At 43.0% G+C, this 20,651-nt stretch overlaps 1 protein-coding gene across 4 annotated transcripts in view; it reads right to left on the reverse strand.

Annotated features, from left to right (window-relative positions):
* Positions 1–20,651, reverse strand: part of TRAK1 (trafficking kinesin protein 1) — a 140,852-nt gene that overhangs the window by 72,549 nt on the left and 47,652 nt on the right. For all 4 annotated transcript variants that reach the window (XM_081882936.1, XM_081882932.1, XM_081882933.1 and 1 more), the window contains exons 2-3: positions 20,314–20,600; positions 8,545–8,739 (exon numbers count right to left, since the gene is read on the reverse strand). The gene's annotated coding sequence lies outside the window, so the exon portion shown is untranslated. The remainder of the gene's footprint in view (positions 1–8,544; positions 8,740–20,313; positions 20,601–20,651) is intronic.

Genomic DNA, 20,651 nt, shown 5'->3' on the forward strand with positions numbered 1-20,651 from the left:
TTATTATTAAACCCAGTTTACCTTATAGCCAACCCCTAAGTGATGGCTAACAAACCATAGTTACGATTAAGGACAGATTGTCCGGTTCCAAAAAAACGGCAGGTGGGGTTAATAAAAACCGAAAATGGAAGTAGCTGTGCTGGAGGAGAGGGAGAAGCACGAGGCTCACTACAGCTTGCTCCTGCCATTAATGTGGATGTAAATTGTAGGGACACGGGTGGCACTGTGGGTTAAACCACAGAGCCTAGGACTTGTTGATCAGAAGGTCGGCGGTTCCAATCCCCGCAACAGGGTGAGCTCCCATTGCTCGGTCCCAGCTCCTGACAACCTAGCAGTTCGAAAGCACGTCAAAGTGCAAGTAGATAAATAGGTACCGCTCCAGCGGGAAGGCAAACAGTGTTTCCGTGCGCTGCTCTGGTTCCCCAGAAGCAGCTTAGTCATGCTGGCCACATGACCCGGAAGCTGTACACCGGCTCCCTCGGCCAATAAAGCGAGATGAGCGCCGCAACCCCAGAGTCGTCCGTGACTGGACCTAATGGTCAGGGGTCCCTTTACCTTTACCTTTAAATGTAGACTTTATACCATCTTAGTGTGATAAATAAATATAACTATGTGTTTAAAACATATTATGTGTCAAGTGTCCTAAAACCTGTGTCACAGTCAGTTGCAATTCAGTTAAGTATTCAGTGTAGCAAACCTACACATCGATTTCTAAAGAGCAACTAGTGCTCATCTGGCAAGGATAGGATCTCTATATGCCCTTTACACTTGCCCTTTTTCAAACAATGCAGCTGCTTCCAGGAATAAAAAAAGATAGAGCCTATGAAATAAATTGAGACGATAATAACACCCACTACAAATTATGAGCTGCAACAGTGTAGTTCCGATTCTTACTCCACCCCTCCCCCAAAATCAAGAGAGGATATACAATTATTTTAGGAAGACATATTTGCTGCTTGCTTGAGTATGCGAGTGAAAGCTCAATGTAAAATCCCTTCTGTTCTTCCTGCCCCTAGCCCCAAATTCTGGATTTAGATCATCATTTCCCAAACCTGGGTCTCCAGCTGTTTTTGGACTACAATCCCCATCATCCGTGATCCTGCTAGCTAGGGATTACTGATTGATTGATTGATTGACTGACTGACTGACTGAATTTATATACCGCCCTACACTTGAAGGTCTCAGGGGGTTGTAGTCCAAAAACAGCAGGAGACCCATGTTTGGGAAACCCTGATTTAGATTATCAGACTTCTTCAGGTACAGATTTCTCTTTTTTCAGTTCTCTTTGAAGCCAGTGGGAGTAGCAGTAGCAGAAATAGTGCAGTACTTAAACCTACTAGCAACACACTTGCATTTGGTGCAGGTTAATATTATCACCCCGCCTTGCCAAAAAGGCAAGGGCAATGAGTCATTCGCATCAAATTCAATTATTTGGAAACCTATCTTTAAAAATGGCATGACTAATTTCTGGGATTTCTGTTGAGGCTGGTTTCGGTGCTAGATCCATTTATTTCCGGGCTAAGGCCTAGTTTTGGTGCACAAGCCGCCTTGGTCACCTCTGCATGGTTACCGTTGGTCAGAGAGAGGCAGAAGGAGTGTGCCCCTGTTAATTCTCCTTGATCTCCTACCTATCGAGCAAAAACCACACTGCTCCTAAAGGAACTGCACTAGCTGTCTATAAGCTACTGAGCCAGGTTCAAGGTTTTAGTTTCAACCTTTCTCCTTACTCCCTCTTCAAGCACTGCAGCTGAGGAGAGTCTCTTGACTGTGCCATAATCTCCATTATAAGCAGCAACCAGTGGCAGGGCCTTCTCTCTAGTGGCCCCCATTTAATGGAACCATCTATTCTCTGAGCAGCGACAAATGCCAACGGTGTTCAAAACACACTTACGTACTCATGTTTTCTGGAATTTTATCAATGGTGACCTTTGAGCAACTAACTGCATTTCATTTATTACATCATGGTGTACTTTTTTCTTTTCATTTTAATTTGTTTTATTACTTAGGTATATCATGAATTGTCATTGGCAGCTTATATGTATTTTTTGTAAACAAATTAAATATCCATAGAAGAAGTGCACCTACAAAAAGAGCTACTAAAGACTAATATTCTATACAATCCCTCACATGCTCCAAACTGACACTCAGTTGTTTTTACATTAGAAAACCAAAGTAGAGTGAATTAGGAAAAGACCACTTAGCAGTCTTTGGTCCCATCATGGTATTTATAGCATCTGAGGGTGTCACACTAACTATTCCCAGCTCAGATTTTCTCACAACTAGGTGGGGGAAAGCCAATTCAGATTGTGGAATGCAAAGGTTAAATGCTTGATGAGCTAGAATAAGTAGCTAAGCGATCACTGGACTTTGCTTCAGTTAGGAACAAAACAAGTGAAGAAGTTGGCTGCATTCTAAGAAGATTGTAAGCAAATGTTACTTTCTGGGGTCTAATGAGACTAGCATTTCCTTTTGTGAGTGAACTAAATGCACTACTAAAAGATCAAGTACCTCTTTCAAAAGGGCATATATGCTGCCACAGGGTTTAGCTTTCGTTATAGGATGAATTTACTAAAATATCTCGTCATCTATTACAGCACACTGCTATTACACCAAAGCTTTCAGATGGGATGGATATTGAGTCAGATTCACAAAGGTTCACAGGTCTCTCTGTGTGAGCAGACGGCACATTTGCATGCACAGTAGGTGCATATCTCTCCAAATTCTGCAAATCATCTTCTCAGCTGCAGCCTCAGGCCCATATCCCATTCTGTTTCAGAGGGTCCTCCAGCTCTCAGAATTGGCTTTTCAGAGGGGACAAGAGGCTGCAGCGGTGATGGAAAAGTACCACTGTATGATGAGAACTCCACTTGTTTCACTGGGCAAACTCAAGAGGAAGAAAAACTAATAAATTCTTAAGACTATTGCTAGGCATTGCTCTAGGCAATGACTTGCATCTTTCTGGGTTTTTTGTTCATTTTTAAATAGTGTCCGTTACATAGTAATAAAAATGATATGCAAAGAACAAAAAAAATCACAACACATAATTTAAAAACAGTTGGAATGGCTTGGTAATTATATTCTAGCTTCACCCTCAAGATATAGGGTGGCCCTAAAATGGCCTTTGCTAGAAGTTACTTGGGCAGCAGCCACTACTTTTAGAAATGAAGGATCAGAGGTGAAACAATACATAATTCAGAGCATCACTACGGCTATATATACAGTGAAGTTAAGATACCAACTTTTAAATGAACCTTTAAAAATATTATCTAACACACAAGCTCCATGAAAAAACTAAGCAGCAACAAATATATTTATACAGATTTAGTCAAAATGAATGGATCAATATTTCCATAATTAAAAAGGAGAGAGGGAAGACCAGGTCCTACTTATTTGAAAAGTAAGAGTTTATATATGTAAGGCCAAACAGTATTTTAGAGCACTCCATATACAGGTTTTTCCTTGCTGCAAAACACAGGCATTTATTTAAAATAGCTCTTCTGAAGCATGGGAGGCTTGAAACAGATTACTCAGTTGATTCTGACTACATTGCTTGAAGTCTGCCATCTTGCATGCCCTGATCACAAAGCATAGGGCATACAAAGTTGCGCAAGTGAAAAAAATTACAGTGGTACCTCTGAACATCCCTGTCATAGCTTTCCCATTCTATTGTTTGGAAAGCAAAATTTCCTAACTGGCTTGTAGCACTCTTGCACTATGCTGGATTGCAATTAGTCTATTCAAAATAGTCCAAATCACTGCAGACCAGGAATGAACAATTAAATGCAATGAACTGATTTTAATCATATTTTGGGCATACACAGTGGTACCTCAGGTTAAGAACTTAATTCATTCTGGAGGTCTGTTCTTAACTTGAAGCACCACTTTAGCTAATGGGGCCTCCTGCTGCTGCCACTGCGCCGCCACTGCACGATTTCTGTTCTCATCCTGAAGCAAAGTTCTTAACCCGAGGTAATATTTCTGGGTTAGCAGAGTCTGTAACCTGAAGCGTATGTAACCTGAGGTACCGCTGTATTTAGTAGCAAGTTGCTAAAGCAAGAGAACGTTGGCAAACTTCTGTGATACAGATATTTCAATAGAAGGTTTAACTGGAGTTGCAACTATTTCCAAAGAGAGACTCTGCCAAACTCCTACAACCATATGGCGGGGATGTGGCACTTTGCATGAACTGCTGCTAATATTTTAGTAGACATAGGGAATCCAGTGGAACTTCAATAGAAGTAATAATTCAATTAAAGACAGAAGGCATGTAAGCTAAGCAAAGTGAGCCTCTTCTCTAACCTTATGCGCTCCAGACATACTACAGAGGTGTGTGGATTAAACTAATGGCAATTGTAGTACGAAATGTCTGGAGGGCACCAGGTTGGAGAATGCTGTTTTTCAACAGTAGCGGTAGTTAAGAAAAAGAAAAAGAAATCCACATTTGTGGTGGGAAAGGAGGCAGCTGTCTCAATTCAGACCCAAATTAATTAGCGCTTGACTGCTAGATGAATTGTAATTTAATTATTCTATGCTGCAGCCTCCTCTGAAATTCCTTTCTTCATGTACGGCCATCTTAAAATCAGTGGCAAAATGTTCTTGTAACATGAAACATTCTTCTATTGGTTTATGAAATATTAAAAAGTAGCAAAATAAAGGAAACTTAGAAAGGAAGTAGTCAACTCTAAGCTATAGTAAAAGATCTACAATGTTGAAAAATAGTAGATGAAAGTGATAAACCATACTACTAAATCGGCATAACAATATTATGTAACACAAGAGCCTTAACAGCGCTTTGACAAACAAATAACCTACTTGGTCAAAGTTGTAGAATTTATTTTTGTTCAGATTTTCAAATGGACAGCTTCTTAACATTTGTCTGGTACAGAACAGCTTAGAAAATTCTATTGCTTCAAGGGATCAGACAAAAATGACTCATTAATTCTCTTTACAGCTGTATAATTCTGTTCAGATACTTCAAATGCCACTTATATATTAGATCAACCAAGGATACAGCTACATGATACAGTGGTACCTCAGGTTACATACGCTTCAGGTTACATACGCTTCAGGTTACACACTCCGCTAACCCAGAAATAGTGCTTCAGGTTAAGAACTTTGCTTCAGGATGAGAACAGAAATTGTGCTCCGGCAGCATGGCAGCAGCAGGAGGCCCCATTAGCTAAAGTGGTGCTTCAGGTTAAGAACAGTTTCAGGTTAAGTACAGATCTCTGGAACGAATTAAGTACTTAACCCGAGGTACCACTGTACAAAGAACCTGTGACTGTTACACACAAAAACCCGAAGCGTTTTTCCAAATTGTCCTCATCTTGCCTTCTTCCCATTAATGTTTCTCAGCATGCGGGCTGCATAGCTCTGCCGATCATCAGTCAACCTGCCACAAGTCTGGATCCTTGTCCTATGCCAAGACGAACTGTCATGTGCAAGTTTTACCCCCCACCCACCCAAATCAAAGCTGTGACCATTTTTAATCTATATCCTGTTTAGGTACGATTCCTGCTCTCTCTGCTTCCACTACGGATGCAAGTTGTACTTGAGATTATGGAGGAAGAAACGCTGAAATAGTGAGGCACTAGGCATGTGACGGATGCTAATGGAAATTAACAGTAGTCACGTGGCTTTCAGTATTCACTAAAAACAATGTGTGACAAGAATCACTCTAGCAACAGTTATGAGAACACCAGTGAATCTTAATGCATTTTTTGTTCTTGTTTCTGAATACAATACAATGCTATCAAACCAACATAAGCAGAAAGTTCTTATGACCCCTGAAGTACATAACATATCCTTATCAGCAACTGTGGATGAAACAGCGGCTGTGGATCAGCAACCTGGAAGCAGTTAATGCCAGATTTGGATTATTCTCCTTAATGACCTTTAAAGCCCTTTGTGGCTTAGGGCCCTCGTATTTACGGGACCGCCTCTCCTGGTATGCCCCGCAAAGGACCTTAAGGTCTATGAATAACCATAGTTTGGAGGTCCCGGGCCCTAAAGAAGTCAGACTATCCTCCACTAGGGCCAGAGCCTTTTCAGTGATGGCTCCGATCTGGTGAAATGCTCTGTCCCATGAGACCAGGGCCCTGCAGGATTTAACCTCCTTCTGTCGGGCCTGTAAGACAGACCTATTCCACCTGGCCTTTAATTTGAATTCAGCCTGATATTCTATTACTCTTCTCTTCCCTCCCCTTCCCCTTTTATGAAGATTACCCGCTCCGAGACCCCACAGCTAATTCTCCCCTGGCCTCCTCGCTGGCCCAAGTAGGACTAATTCAGCCAGCTAGCCCTGGTGATTATCTAATGCTTATTAGATGTATTTCCCCTAAATTGATTTCTGAACTTTGAATTTTATTGTTATTCATGTTTTTATTCTGTATTTTATGTTGCTTTTACAATTAAAGTGGTACCTCGGGTTACATATGCTTCAGGTTACATATGCTTCAGGTTACAGACTCTCCTAACCTAGAAATAGTACCTCGGGTTAAGAACTTTGCTTCGGGATGAGAACAGAAATCCTGCGGTGGCTGCGCGGTGGCAGCGGGAGGCCCCATTAGCTAACGTGGTGCTTCAGGTTAAGAACTGTTTCAGGTTAAGAACGGGCCTCCAGAACGAATTAAGTACTTAACCGGAGGTACCACTGTAAGTGTTTTAAATTTGTTGTTAGCTGCCCTGAGCCTGGTTTCTGAACCCGAAAGGGCAGGGTAGAAATAAAAATGTATTTATTTATTTATAATGCAGTATTGGTAGCCCATTGGTAGCCCATCCACTGTCAGTTACTACACAATAGAGGATTATATCCATCACACCCATAGTTTATTAATCTTCCGCCAATCAAAAGATGTAAAACTGCATGGAAAACATCACCTTCCTCCCCAACCCCACCACAAAATGATGACATTTTAAAAAGGGTAAAGGGTAAAGGGACCCCTGACCATTAGGTCCAGTAATGGCCGACTCTGGGGTTGCGGCACTCATCTTGCTTTATTGGCCGAGGGAGCTGGTGTACAGCTTCCGGGTCATGTGACCAGCATGACTAAGCAGCTTCTGGCGAACCAGAGCAGCGCACAGAAACGCCGTTTACCTTCCCGCTGGAGCGGTACCTATTTATCTACTTGCACTTTGAGGTGCTTTCGAACTGCTAGGTTGGCAGGAGCAGGGACCGAGCAATGGGAGATCACTCCGTCGTGAGAAATTGAACCACAGACCTTCTGATCGGCAAGCCCTAGGCCCTGTGGTTTAACCCACAGCGCCACCCATGTCCCTCGATGACATTTTAGGTGTTTGAAAAAACAACGTTGCCATAACATTAAAAAATATAGCCCTGGGATAAGATGTGTATCCAAAAGGTGGGCAAATGAACATTTATTGAGCAGCAGGAGTTGATTGTACAGGCCCACACTTCAAATCTAGGTTTAATCTCTTGGTACTTTTCTCTGAAAGTTTAACTGACCTACTTACAAAAGGATAAGACATTGTGTGTGTTTAAAAAACTGTGCTGATATTTTAAGAGTATTTCTTAATGTCACAAGATAATAAGCTGGCAGCTATAAGGTATGGTACTATTTAGCCATATTCAGTCCATCTGAACACCAATGAGAAAAAAAACCACTTTATTTAAGGTAGATAAGGACAAGATGAAATTATACAACTGAATATAAATATAGATGGGAAACGGCTACGTATTGTGGGTACTTATCTACTTTTAAAAATTTTCACCTATGATCTTTTTCTTTTACTTCTTTGTTTTTTTCTTTGTTCTTTTTTCTTTTTTCTGATATCTTATCTTTCATTTCACTCCTTTATTGTCAATAGCATTTTATAGAGGTATAAATAACTGTAAATATGAAAAGAGACAAAATATTCTCTAATTTTTTTCCCCTTGGTTATATGTATTTTCTTTTTCTTTTGTTGTAAATATGTATGTTTTCTAATTTGTACTTAATAATTTATTTTTTTAAAAAGAGAGATTTTTCAAGGCCACTCCAATTTTTGTTTTAATTGAAGTCTGACTCCCATTTGCTTTTTGGTCACCAACTGGGCTGCGATGGCTTGTAGGTTAGCAACCTATGCTGCTGTTTTTCATTCCCACCAGACCCAACTAGAGTTAAGCAGCTTGCGTGTAGGATTGCAGCTTCAGCATCTTAGCTTGCCGCTGTATTACAAGCCAAAGGAAAGTCATGCACTTCAAGGAAACTGACATATGCAAGCTACATTCCAAATGCTTTTAGCTAGGTTTAAAATGTCACATACAGCCTACAACAGAAATGCTATTATGAGTGGTATATTTTTTCAACTGTGTTTTCCACCAGCTTTGCATCTATTATACAGTGCTTCATGGAAGGAACAGATACAGACTCATGATTTCTATTGTACCCGTGACAGTTTTCAATGTGATCCATCCCACATATTGCATTATTTATCCAATAATAGCTGCTAAACTGAGGAAATTTGGGGTACATGGGGAGAAGGGCAACTCATAAATTCTACAGGTAATTGCATTTGAGGACAAATGAATATGTTTGGACTTACGGAAGTATTTCAGTGTCTCTTCTATTTGCTCTGTTGTTAAATCAATATTAGCATCAGGAGAAAGGAGAGGTGTATGAAGCCAGTCGTCGTGGTCATAACCATAGATGGTATCTGCTCTTAGCTTGTAGTGTGGTAGCTGCTCTTCAAGCAGACTGATGATTTCAACTTCGGGAAGATTTGTACTATTGCACACATCTAAAGCGAGGGGGAAGACAAGCACAGAAGCTGGGTTATACCGCTTTCAAAATAAAAATAGAAACACTTGTGATTTAATACAAGCCACATCAGCAAAATCCCATCCAACGCATTCCATCATCTCCAGAAAAATTCCATCTGAAAGAGGAGGCTGTTGCATTGCTTAGAAGCTCTGACTAAACATTTCGTAAGAAACCGAATAAAGAAGCCCTTGTCTCAAAATGTGGGCATTTCGCTCCTTATGAGCTACAACTACAGAAACCAGAAACTATAACATTAAGCATTTCTGTCAACAGGCTTTGCTTCCATGCAAGTTTGCCTACTGGAACGCTTGCCCAAGATGTAAAGCTATTCCATGTGCTTTTTTTATATAATTAAATTTTCCATTTTAACAATCCATTCAAACCACATTAAATATTCCAAATTATACAAATTACGCAGTAATCAAACAATCCAAATATTATGCTAAATTATAAATTTTTGGGCGGACTTCCCATGCTCCGAGGTCGGGTGTTTTCTAATCATCTCATATTTCTGCTATTCCATGTGCTTTAGACAAGAAAAGATTGACCAGAGACTTTAAACTCTGACGCTATTATTAGTATGTACATATGGGCTACCTGTTACCAGCATTAGCTGTGAGCTTTTTGTTTCTGATAGAAGAAATGTATTGCAATACTCCTAAAGGTTTGCAGTCTATTTCATCCACAGCAACCACACCACAAAAACCAGCACCACACAGCCTTGTTTTCCAGGAGCAAGACGACAAGCAGCTGTTAATATAAATTGCCTCGTAATTGCATGCTATTTGTTCCTGTTTCATCTCTGGTTCAAGACTTTTATCACTTCTACCCCAGCATTACTAGGGAAGAAGTCTCCCTCATCCTTTATGACAAAGCAATGTCTCTGGGAATCAGTGATCTCATCGCCATGTGACTCAAGGAAGCCTCAAAAGAAAAACGTTTTACGAAAAATAGCTCCCATGTGCTAAGACAGGGAATGCGAAAGATGCCAGGCATTATCTTCAGCTAAAACACTTTACTCATTCTGTTGCATTTTTTTTTTTAATTCAAAAGCCTACATTTCAAAATAAAGCCATCCCACTGAAGCCACTTACATGTGCTTTTATGGAGCTACATTTTTTAAAAGCCTAAATGCATTGACTATAAATACATGCCGAGGGTTGACAGGATGTGTGTCATAATTATTTTAGCTCTCAGTGCACAAAACCTCTCCCAAATGTGCCTGGGTCTTTTGTGAATGCCAAGAATACTGCACCAACGTGAATTAAAAACGGAACCATGCTTGTGCTGTGATTTTGGTTTCACTGCAATTTAGTTTCATGATCACAAAAAATCCAGTTAAAATATTACTAATAATAATAACTATAATGATGAAGATGATAGATCTTAGGTTGGTTTGTTTCCAAAATAACCAGCAATACCTGTACTTCCCCTTGGATTATTTAAAGCTTTCTTTGCCCCCCCTAAGATGTTCATTGTGGCATACATACTTCTCTAGCCATCCATTTCATTCGTACAACAACACTGTGAGGTAGGTTGGGAGTTCATGACTGGCTCAAGGTCACCAGGTGACCTGGAATCTGAACCTGGGCATCGCTGTCCTGAGTAAAACACTGAACTCTACACCATACTGACTCTCTCACCCAAGATGGAAGCACATTTTTCCAGGATATCTTACATCAGCAATTGGATAGAGTGGGATAAAATGTATGAACGCAGCCGACACAAATGGCATTAAGGTTGCCTCAGAGCAAGGGACAAATCTTCCTGGATTCTCAAAAGTGTGCGACTCCTTCACAGTATCTGCACCCTGGTCTCTTAACTATGCCTATTTGATAAAGAGTCTCGCTGCTTGTCCTTCTGTGAGCTCATTACACCTACCAAAAGCTTCTTACTTGACTTATTTTCAGCCCCAAAAGAACAGCCAATTATCTTAATAAGGAAAGAAGGAGCCACCGGATTTGTTGAACTGTGCAAAGATCAGTTCTGGTACTTGCTATCACATTCATCCTTCATCCCATTAAGCTTTTACTAGTCAATTAAAAAAATATTCTGCACAAGGGGCCCAGGTACAGCACATGGGTGCCAATTCTCAATGAAAGCCGCGGCTATGTTTTCTACTGCAAATAATACAGCCTTTAAAACAGCATTGTGGGGAAAGCTATTAACATTATCCAGTAACCAGAATCCTAAAGGGACTTAAAGCTTTTTGAAGTTTAATTTGAAAGACTGTTTAGAGCCAGCAGGTTGCTTCTTGGGATTACGGGGCAGGAGAGAGAAGAGATAACCCTCCCTTTCCAAACCAAACAGCTTACCAGGGGAGCCAAAGTAAATGCAGGATGCTTTAAATGAACACCTTTCCCCCTCCTTGAACAGCTCATGTTATTAGTACTGTACTGCTGTGTTAGGAGGGTTAACTAGTGCCACCTGGTGCTCAGTAATCTCAATGGCTCAGAATTCAGGCACAAAAATGGTCCTCTATAATAAAAGTTGCATCCTGGACCAGAAAGGCAGCAGAAAGGAGTAGGGAAGCCCCACCTCTGCTTGAAGTAAAGGTAAAGGGACCCCTGACCATTAGGTCCAGTCACGGAGGAATCTGGGGTTGCAGCGCGCATCTCGCTTTATTGGCCGAGGGAGCCGGCGTACAGCTTCCAGGTCATATGGCCAGCATGCCTAAGCCGCTTCTGGTGAACTAGAGCAGCGCGCCGAAATGCCGTTTACCTTCCTGCTGAAGCGGTATCTATTTATCTACTTGCACTCTGACGTGCTTTCGAACTGCTAGGTTGGCAGGAGCAGGGACCGAGCAACGGGAGCTCACCTCGTCGCGGGGATTCGAACTGCCAACCTTCTGGTCGGCAAGTCCTAGGCTCTGTGGTTTAACCCACAGCGCCACCCGCTGGTCCTTCAACTGATAATACTCAAGGATGGGAAGAATGCTTTTTTGTTTTGTTTTGTTATGTATTCACAAAAGGGTATTTGCTGAGAATAAATGAAACTTTTAACCATTAAAGCAATACAACAGACATCAAAATCATATGGTCTCCTCTATCTTAAACCAGAATGAGAATTTATTTAATAGAAGCTCCTAGATCATATTTTCAAAGGAGACAGGATCTGGTTCCATAGACTAATGATACCCCTCAGCTAGATACTTAAATACTGGAACATATATATGTGTGTGTGTGTGTGTGTACACTAACAAGGTCCTCTGAGTTCCTGAGAAACGCAGTATCACATAAAGATCAAAGGCTTTGCTTTTTCACAGCAAAACATGGCCCCACCATGTTTTGGGGCCCACTTCTGGAGGATGTGGGCCCCAAGGTTGCAGGAATCTCCATCGTTATGCAGGACCCTCCTCCTAGCCTGTAACACTGTTCTAAGCCTAGGGCACCATTATTATTATTATTATTATTATTATTATTATTATTATTATTTATTCATTTAATTAATTAATTTCTATACCACCCTATACCTGAAGGTCTCAGGGAGGTTCACGTAAAATATCAAATACTGTACATAAAATCAAAACAAAAACAACAACTCAATAACCCCCCCAACAAAGAACCAGCATTTTTTAAAAGGGCATAGAATGAAGATCAAGTCATGCAAAGGCCTAGTTGAAAAGGAACGTTTTTGCACCATGAAAGTGACATGCAAGCATCACTTTTTCAATGACGCATCAGCTGTCACAATGCACTTCATGATGTGCTCCACTTCTCTTACCCACTTAAGACAGTGTGCACTAATTTGCAGAGGACAGTGACCCTTTGCAAAAAGTAATGGAAAGAGCACCTCAACAAGCTGGCACGTGAGGAGGAGATTTGTAGTTGAATTAACATTTCCATTAAATCATTTTCAAAAGACAACTAAAAGGGCTTTTAAAGAGAAGTAGAAAAGTGAATCATAGAATTATAGAGTTGGAGGGGACCCTGAGGATCATCTAGTCCAACCCCTCCTGCAATGCAGAAATATGCAGCTGTCCCATACGGGGATCGAACCTGCAACCTGGGCATCATCAGCACCATGCTCTAACCACCTGAGATATCCAGCTAAAGGAAAACTACCCAAGATGGGCTACCCAAAGCAGACCTTGGTCGAGGGTGGCCATGCGTCTTTCTTTCCAGAAAGCAATTCTGCATTTGAAGCGCTTCCTGATTTAAGTCCAGTTTAAAGATAAAATAGTCATAAGGAGCGAGTCTTGAAGCACTTGGCAGCAAACCAAGCTGGCTCACAAATCGCCTCACCACAATCTTCCACGCTATGGTGAGATGTACTGTATTTCTAGTTAAATTATACTAACAATTTCTAATTTTGTTTCGACACATGTATATTTGTTGTTGTTGTTGTTTAGTCGTTTAGTTGTGTCCAACTCTTCATGACCCCATGGACCAGAGCACGCCAGGCATTCCTGTCTTCCACTGCCTCCCGCAGTTTGGCCAAACTCATGCTGGTAGCTTTGAGAACACTGTCCAACCATCTCATCCTCTGTCCTCCCCTTCTCCTTGTGTCCTCCATCTTTCCCAACATCAGGGTCTTTTCCAGGGAGTCTTCTCTTCTCATGAGGTGGCCAAAGTACTGGAGCCTCAGCTTCAAGATCTGTCCTTCCAGTGAGCACTCAGGGCTGATTTCCTTCAGAATGGATAGGTTTGATCTTCCTGCAGTCCATGGGACTCTCAAGAGTCTCCTTCTTCATGGATCACTGCCTTGCTGTGGCGAAGGGGCTTGAATAATTCAGAGAAGCTATGAGCTATGCCATGCAGGGCCACCCGAGACGGACAGATCATAGTGGAGAGTTTTGAAAAAATGTGATCCACCTGGAGCAGGAACTGGCAAGCCACTCCAGTATCCCTGCCAAGAAAACTCCATGGACAAATACATGTATATATTAGCATATGCTAAAAGGGTTTTTTTTAGGGGGGGTTAGGAGATGCATTTCCTATCTCTTTTTTTGGTAAAGCCCATCCTACTCTGGGCAGCTACTTTGACATAAGGCAAGATGAAATTAGGATGGGGGTCTTTCTTTCCTAAGGGATCTCTGTATCGCCAAAAGCTGCAGACTGTCATGGGGGGGGGGAGAAGTCTGCCAATACCTTGGAGGGGGGGAACGAGGCAGATTGGTCTTGCTATTAACTGATCGGTAACCTGACAAGTGAGAAAGGCCATCTGTTGACAAAACAAAGTGAGGAGACATATGGACACCACCATTCTTACAACACTGGCTTTGTTACTAGAATCTGCTGTATATTGAGCCATTACAATAGGAACTGACCTTTTTTATTTTATTTTTTTAAAAAAAATAACCTTCCAAGAAATATACCACACGTCAGTGCACTTGAGATGAAAGCTACTTTAAAATAATCTGGAAAAGACTGGTGCACAATATATTATAAAATCAAAAACATGTCAGAATAACATGCAGGTGTACTCATTAGTGGGGTTTGTTTTCCACCAATATAGATCTTTACTCCAGTCAAAAGGAAGTAGAAAAGTTAAACAGCAAACCCAGAAAGAAAAACAAATGGTGCTTTTTATCACAGTTCCTCTTCTGCAATAACAAGACATATTCACCAAAAAAATAAGATTGCACCACCAAAAAGAATAGAGGCTTTTGTTATCCCCTAATACTTCTATAACCTACACTGTCCAGACAGATGGAGGGAGAAGCTGAAGAAGCAAGACGCTATTCATAAAAGCAAAGAACATAACTGTTAACAATGTGCCTTTTGTTCATTTACCATTGTAATTCAGCATTTAAGCTGAACCACAATACAATTAAATATAAACTGTATTAAAAGATTAAAAACCCATCTTGGAAATCAAAAGTAAAAATGATTATGGTTTTTTATAAAGCACCTAACAAATCCACAAATTCATTGTGGTTTATATCTTTTGATATTTTAGAAGTTCCACAAGAGTCTCTCTCTGTGTGTGTCTCTGTCTTACTGTGCAGATGTGTCTTCCTCTGGAACCTGTCACGTGTCAAGGATGTCAAGGTAAACGTATACTATACTGAACTCTGCTTTGGAAAAAAAAAATGCTTGCACCTCTAGATTTGGGCTATTTGAACAAGTAGTCTACTTCACGGCCAGGGCATCCCTCCAAAATTTCTCCTAGAAGTAGAAAAATCACACTGAAGGCAAGAACACTAGATGGTGCTATAGCTTCATATCATCAACTTGTCACCTTCTAATGCAGTGTTTCCCAACCGGTGTTCCGCGGCACACTTGTGTGCCGCGAGGTGTTGCCTGGTGTGCCGCGAGGTGTTGCCTGGAGGGAGGCGGGCGAGTCCAAAAAAGGTTGGGAAACACTGCTCTAACACACGCCAGCCGGGGTCTGCCTCCGCGTTGCATCAGCTTCCTCGCTCTCGGCGCTCTGCTTGCCAGCCTGGTGGCCTCTGCCCCGCCCCGAGACTGGAAGGGAGGGGCGGGGCTTCCACTGCGGCTGCGTCTCTGGCTCTTTCGACTCATTCCTCCTCCGAGTGGGCTTGAAAGAGCGGCCGATGGATGAATCGGCCGGCGACCCTGAAGCCTTGTGCAAAGTAGAGGAGGCGGAGAAGCGACGGCAGGGAGCTTAGGCGCCGCATCCGGCTCATTGCGGGAAGTCAAGATGGCGGCGGGTAAGTGTGGGAAGCAGCTTTTTCCCTCCGCCGCCCCCCTCTCACCGGGAATAAAGGGGGCCCCGCTGGGGGGTGACGTTGTAGAACGCAGAGTTCTTATTTTGGGAAGGTTTGAGGGGTCGGACTAAGCAGGTTGGGGGCTGGTCTGGGCTTCCGCTCCCTCCCCTCCCCACGGAGTGTACCTGCGGTGCAAGGAGGCGCTCTGAGCCACTGCTCTGGGAAAGGAAGGAGGGCGAGGCGGCCTGGCCAAGTGCAGGGGAGACCCATAGTGGGGAGCAGGGGGAGGAGGAGGCACCGAGGAATGGAGGCGGGGGAGACTCCCTCGCTTTGCAGAAACTGCAAAAAACGAGGCAGGAATTGGGTTTGTTTTTGTAGCTCAGGACGTGCTTCGCTTCTGGTGTGCCTAAGGCGGCCGCCCCAATTATCCCCTAGCCCGTCTTTCCAGGTGCTGCCCCCCCTCCACAAAGGGCCATAGAACTGTAGAGTTGGCAGGGGTCCCAAGGGTCATCTAGTCTTAAGTTTCTCTTTCAAAAAGGAAACATGGGTTAAAGCGGCGACGCCGCCCCCCACTCACTTTCCTGCTCTGGCTTCCCTAACAGTTTTCCGAGTTGCGTCACTGGATCCAGCCCCCTTTTCCACAGGTGACACGGGGCTGGAGGGAGGGAAAGAGGGCTTTACGTCGCGCACAAAGGCAGCCTCCTAGAAGCGCTCTGGGCCGGCGCCGTTTCGCCGAAGGCGCCGGAGGACCCCCACCCTCAGCTCCTTCAGAAAGGACTGGAGCGGAATAGCCCTTTCTCTTCTTCCCCAACCCTTGTCGTTGGAGGAGTCCCTCAGTCCCTCGCTTTGCTGCCTCCTCCCCCCCCACCCCCAAAGCTTGGAGGTTCCCCGGCAAGGGGGAGGGGAAAAAATTGAAACTTACACTTTCGTGCGTCCCTCCCGGCGTGACGCTGCGCGCTGACGTCACGGGGCTGTAATGGTGGTGTGCCTCGATATTTTTTTCATCAAACAAGTGTGCCTTTGCCCAAAAAAGGTTGGGAAACACTGTTCTAATGCAAGGGAGAATGCCAGTAGAGCAACTTCCAAATAGAGACAAAGGAAGTAGCAAACAGGTTAGAAAAAGGTATATAAAAAGGTACCGTGACAAATATTAGTGGGAGGAGAGGACAAGGTTAGGACAAGCATTTAATGCGCTCCATTCATTAGTGCTCCTTAGCCATATCAAACTTATTCAGCATATCAATAGAGTTAAGCTTCATTCTACTTTCCCACTGAAAGTCTGATAGAAAACCCATACCTCTCTCACAGTGAGTGAAAACATTATGGACCAGCCAGGAGAATACTTTGTTTGCTGGAGATTATGGGTTCCCAATTACTCACAAATGCGGAGTGCAGTTGAACCTGGACACTGAACTGTTTGGCGGTAAATAGTAAGCACATTAAATGAAAACTATAAGGTGAAACATTTAGGAGAATATGTACTTGCAGCCTCTCAGCATGCTCCGACACGGGGTGGGGGAATGGCTATTCAACAAGACTTCTAAGTGGAGACATTTATCCAATTGGTATCTGTAATGGTTCTAGGGGTTGCTCGTGCGTAAACCGGCGCCAAACCTGGCTGGGTTGCCTGAGTGAACCTTTTCTGTCCGGACAGCCACTCACCCGTGGCTGTCTCAATCGCTGGCAGAATCCGTCAGTGGGCGTTTCTTGAACTTCTTCCAGCAAAGAAGCTCTTTGACGCCTAGTCTCCGCCTACTCTCCCTGCGTGGAAGCCTTCTGCGCAAGGAGCGTGTGGGCAGTGGAGGACCCCTACTCTCCCCGCTGGTTCCCGGCAAGGAGTCATGGAACCGCCTTGCCGCTTCCCCCATCTGCCCCCCTTCTCCACTGGTGCTACGCTGATTCTCTTCCCCAGAAGATGGGCTGCCTCTCCCCCTCCCGGGGTGCTCTCTGGAGTCCCTCTGGAGCCCGCTCTCTCCCTCCGGCCCTGATGGCAGTTCCCTGACAGTATCTATACTGGATCTACATTTATTTCATATGTGAATTGTTGTTCAACATTGCCTTCATACATGCAAATGTCTTAGATGTTTTTACATATGAAATTCTTCTATGCATGGTTTTTACTGCATTGTAAATCGTATAGATACACATCCCAGGAATAAATAAATGAAATTAACCACAACGATAATTATTTATGCGTGCTATTTTTATAGAGAGATAGATCTACATTTTGAAATTGTGATGCAGCTCTAATGCAGTATCTCACGAGCTAAGTGCTTTCCATATACCTGGCTCATTCCAAGTTGCTGGGGAAAGAGAGCTTTTAGGGGCTTCTGGCTACTAATTACATGACAGACTGTTCCCGTCACCAATGAGACAGCTTAAATGAGAGTCAAGTTGCAATTGGAGCTTAGAGAAGGTGATGGTTCAAATAAGCTTTCCCAGTCAGTAGTGATGTATGGAAGTGAGAGCTGGACCATAAAGAAGGCTGACCGCCGAAGAATTGATGCTTTTGAATTATGGTGCTGGAGGAGGCTCTTGAGAGTCCCATAGACTGCAAGAAAATCAAACCTATCCATTCTGAAGGAAATCAGCCCTGAGTGCTTACTGGAAGGACAGATCGTGAAGCTGAGACTCCAATACTTTGGCCACCTCATGAGAAGAGAAGACTCCCTGGAAAAGACCCTGATGTTGGGAAAGATGGAGGGCAGAAGGAGGAGGGGACGACAGAGGACGAGATGGTTGGATAGTGTTATCGAAGCTACAAACATGAGTTTGACCAAACTGCGGGAGGCAGTGGAAGACAGGAGTGCCTGGCGTGCTCTGGTCCAGGGGGTCAGGAAGAGTCGGACACGACTAAACGACTAAACAACAACAACAAAGGAATGGAACTTGGGGAGATACCTGCAGAAGAAGCAAGTGACATGCAAAAAAATGAGGAATTTAATTTAGGCACACTGAAGAGGATGGTGGTAGTCACAGAGGTACCCCCTGAAGTCTGAAGTGATGTAATCCAGCAACAGACACAGCAGCCACCAACTTAGGGTGGGAGGAAGAGAGATTGAGAGTATTAGAATGAGAACCTCAGTATTTTTTGAAGAGTGCCAGGAAGCTAGTCCAAAAACCAGAAAGAGAACTTTTAGTAGAAACACTGGGAAATAAGTGAAAAGAGGGAAATTCAGTAAGAGGGAGTGCAAATTCAATAGTGCAAAAATCATTGTGTATAACACTGCTTAAGTAAAAGAAGTTGGTTCTTGCAGATATTGCAGAAGGAAGAAGCAATATAGATATGACAGTCACCTGGACATGGGGAAAGAATGAAAATCCCAAGAGAACTGCAAACTGAGAAACAAAGAAATTGCTTAAAGAATGGTGGTGTTGGACAGAACGCTCAGGAAATTATTTATTAAACCAATATAAATGTTAGCCCTAAGGAGGTCAGATTTCAGTTATTTAACAGCACATTTTTAATTTGGCTAAAAAGTCTCATGAAATCCTTGTGCTGAAGACCATCCCAAAAGATAGCCCAATGTAGGCTTGCTGTGTCTCCCCCATTTTGTACAATCTGTATCAGTCCCTGAATGAACCTCCATTCAAGGATTCCCTGCAGGGTGTTATGAAAGAAGGAAGTGTATAAAATAACACTGTTTTTAGCTTATTAGATGATGAGAGAATAATGAAACCTGCATTTCTGTTTTATGGCACATTATCACGAGATAATCTGTGGTCAGATGAGCTGCTCTGACACGCAAACAGAAGGAAGATATTAAGTTAAATTCTTCCTGATCTTGGAATACTTAGAAAAAGGAGTCATGAGCACGATTTTGTTGCAACATACCCAGAGCACATGTTTCCTGTAAAAAATTCAGTTTCTTGATGCTGTTTACCTGCAATCTTTTTAAAGCAAAACAGAAATGCCTGAATCATCACAGGGAGGTTTGGGTTGCACATAACCCTAAATCCCTATGCTTGAATGGAATCCCGATGAGATCCAGTCAAGAGCCGCAAAAAATACTGAATTCAAGATTTTTTATGGGAATATGCTCGCCACTTTTCAACGGCCTGAACAACCTTTAAGAATGAAAAGATAGCAATTGCAGCCAAAAACAGTAACCACAGGCACCTATTAAAATTCCAGACTTTTACAGTTAATGGAGGCTGCATCACACTTGCAGAGAAACATTCTCCCCATCACTCTCAAGCATCCATATGCCTTCCAACCCAGGGAGAACTCTCTCTCTGTGTGTGTGTGTGTGTGTGTGTGTGTGTGTGTGGTGAAGGTGTGTCCTCAGGAAACAGTTCTCTGTATGCTCAGACTGCCCCTCTCAGCACCTCTACAAGGTCCACACTGAAGCTGCTGGTTCGCCGCATGACAACAGATGGAGCATAAGCCTTCATACTGGAGCTGGCTTCTAGGAAGCCTGATCAGTCACTTGTTTTCTTCTACTTAGAGACATATGAGAGGGCCCTCTCTGCCCTAGCTATACTTTTGATTAGGACTGGCTGAGCGATGCAGAGACTCTCGTGGCCAGAGAACAACAGATTGACAGTAACGTATATTGGACAGGAAAGAATTTGTGGCTTTGAAATCTTGGGGGATTATTTATTTATTTATTTATTTATTTAGTGATGGGTGGGGAATGAATGAATGAATGAATTGAAATACTACAACAACAACAACAACAACAACAACAACAACAACAACAACAACAACAACAACAGTTTCACTGAGCATACTCGAGTTCCTGTGCTTGTCTGCATAAGGCATCTCCCATAAGAGAATCTAAAGCTGTGTCAGTAGCCCTGCAAGAAGATCAATCTTTTCTGGAATCTAGTCAAGTATGCCTAATTTTAGCTCTGCAAGAAGCAATGTTGTTGGTTATTACCTCCAAGGAGATAGACAGAATAGCCAAGTCAACAGCCAACTGGTCAACAACCTACCAGTAATGGTGCCAGCATCTCTGTACTCCCTGTAGTCTGATGGGTCATTTTCCACGGCTTCGCTTACATAGTGCTCTTCATGGCAGGCTAGGACTGCATGGTCGGTTGTCTCAGGAAAGGGCACAGTGGCAGCCAAAGTGCAGTCGTTCAAAGCTGTGGCGTCCAGCTTGGCAGGTTTTACAGGGAAGTGCCAACTGCCATCAGGGGGGCCAGCGCTGGAGACTGGGTCTGGCAGAGGTAGAAAATGCAAGCTTCCTTCTTTGCAGTAGTTGGCTTCCTTGGGAGGTCTGTAAAACATACACCGGATAGAGAATGTGAGCAAGGTTTAATTCAGGCAA

The sequence above is a fragment of the Podarcis melisellensis genome (genome assembly GCF_964234715.1).
Source record: "Podarcis melisellensis genome assembly, chromosome: 12".
Classification (NCBI taxonomy): Eukaryota; Metazoa; Chordata; class Lepidosauria; order Squamata; family Lacertidae; genus Podarcis; species Podarcis melisellensis.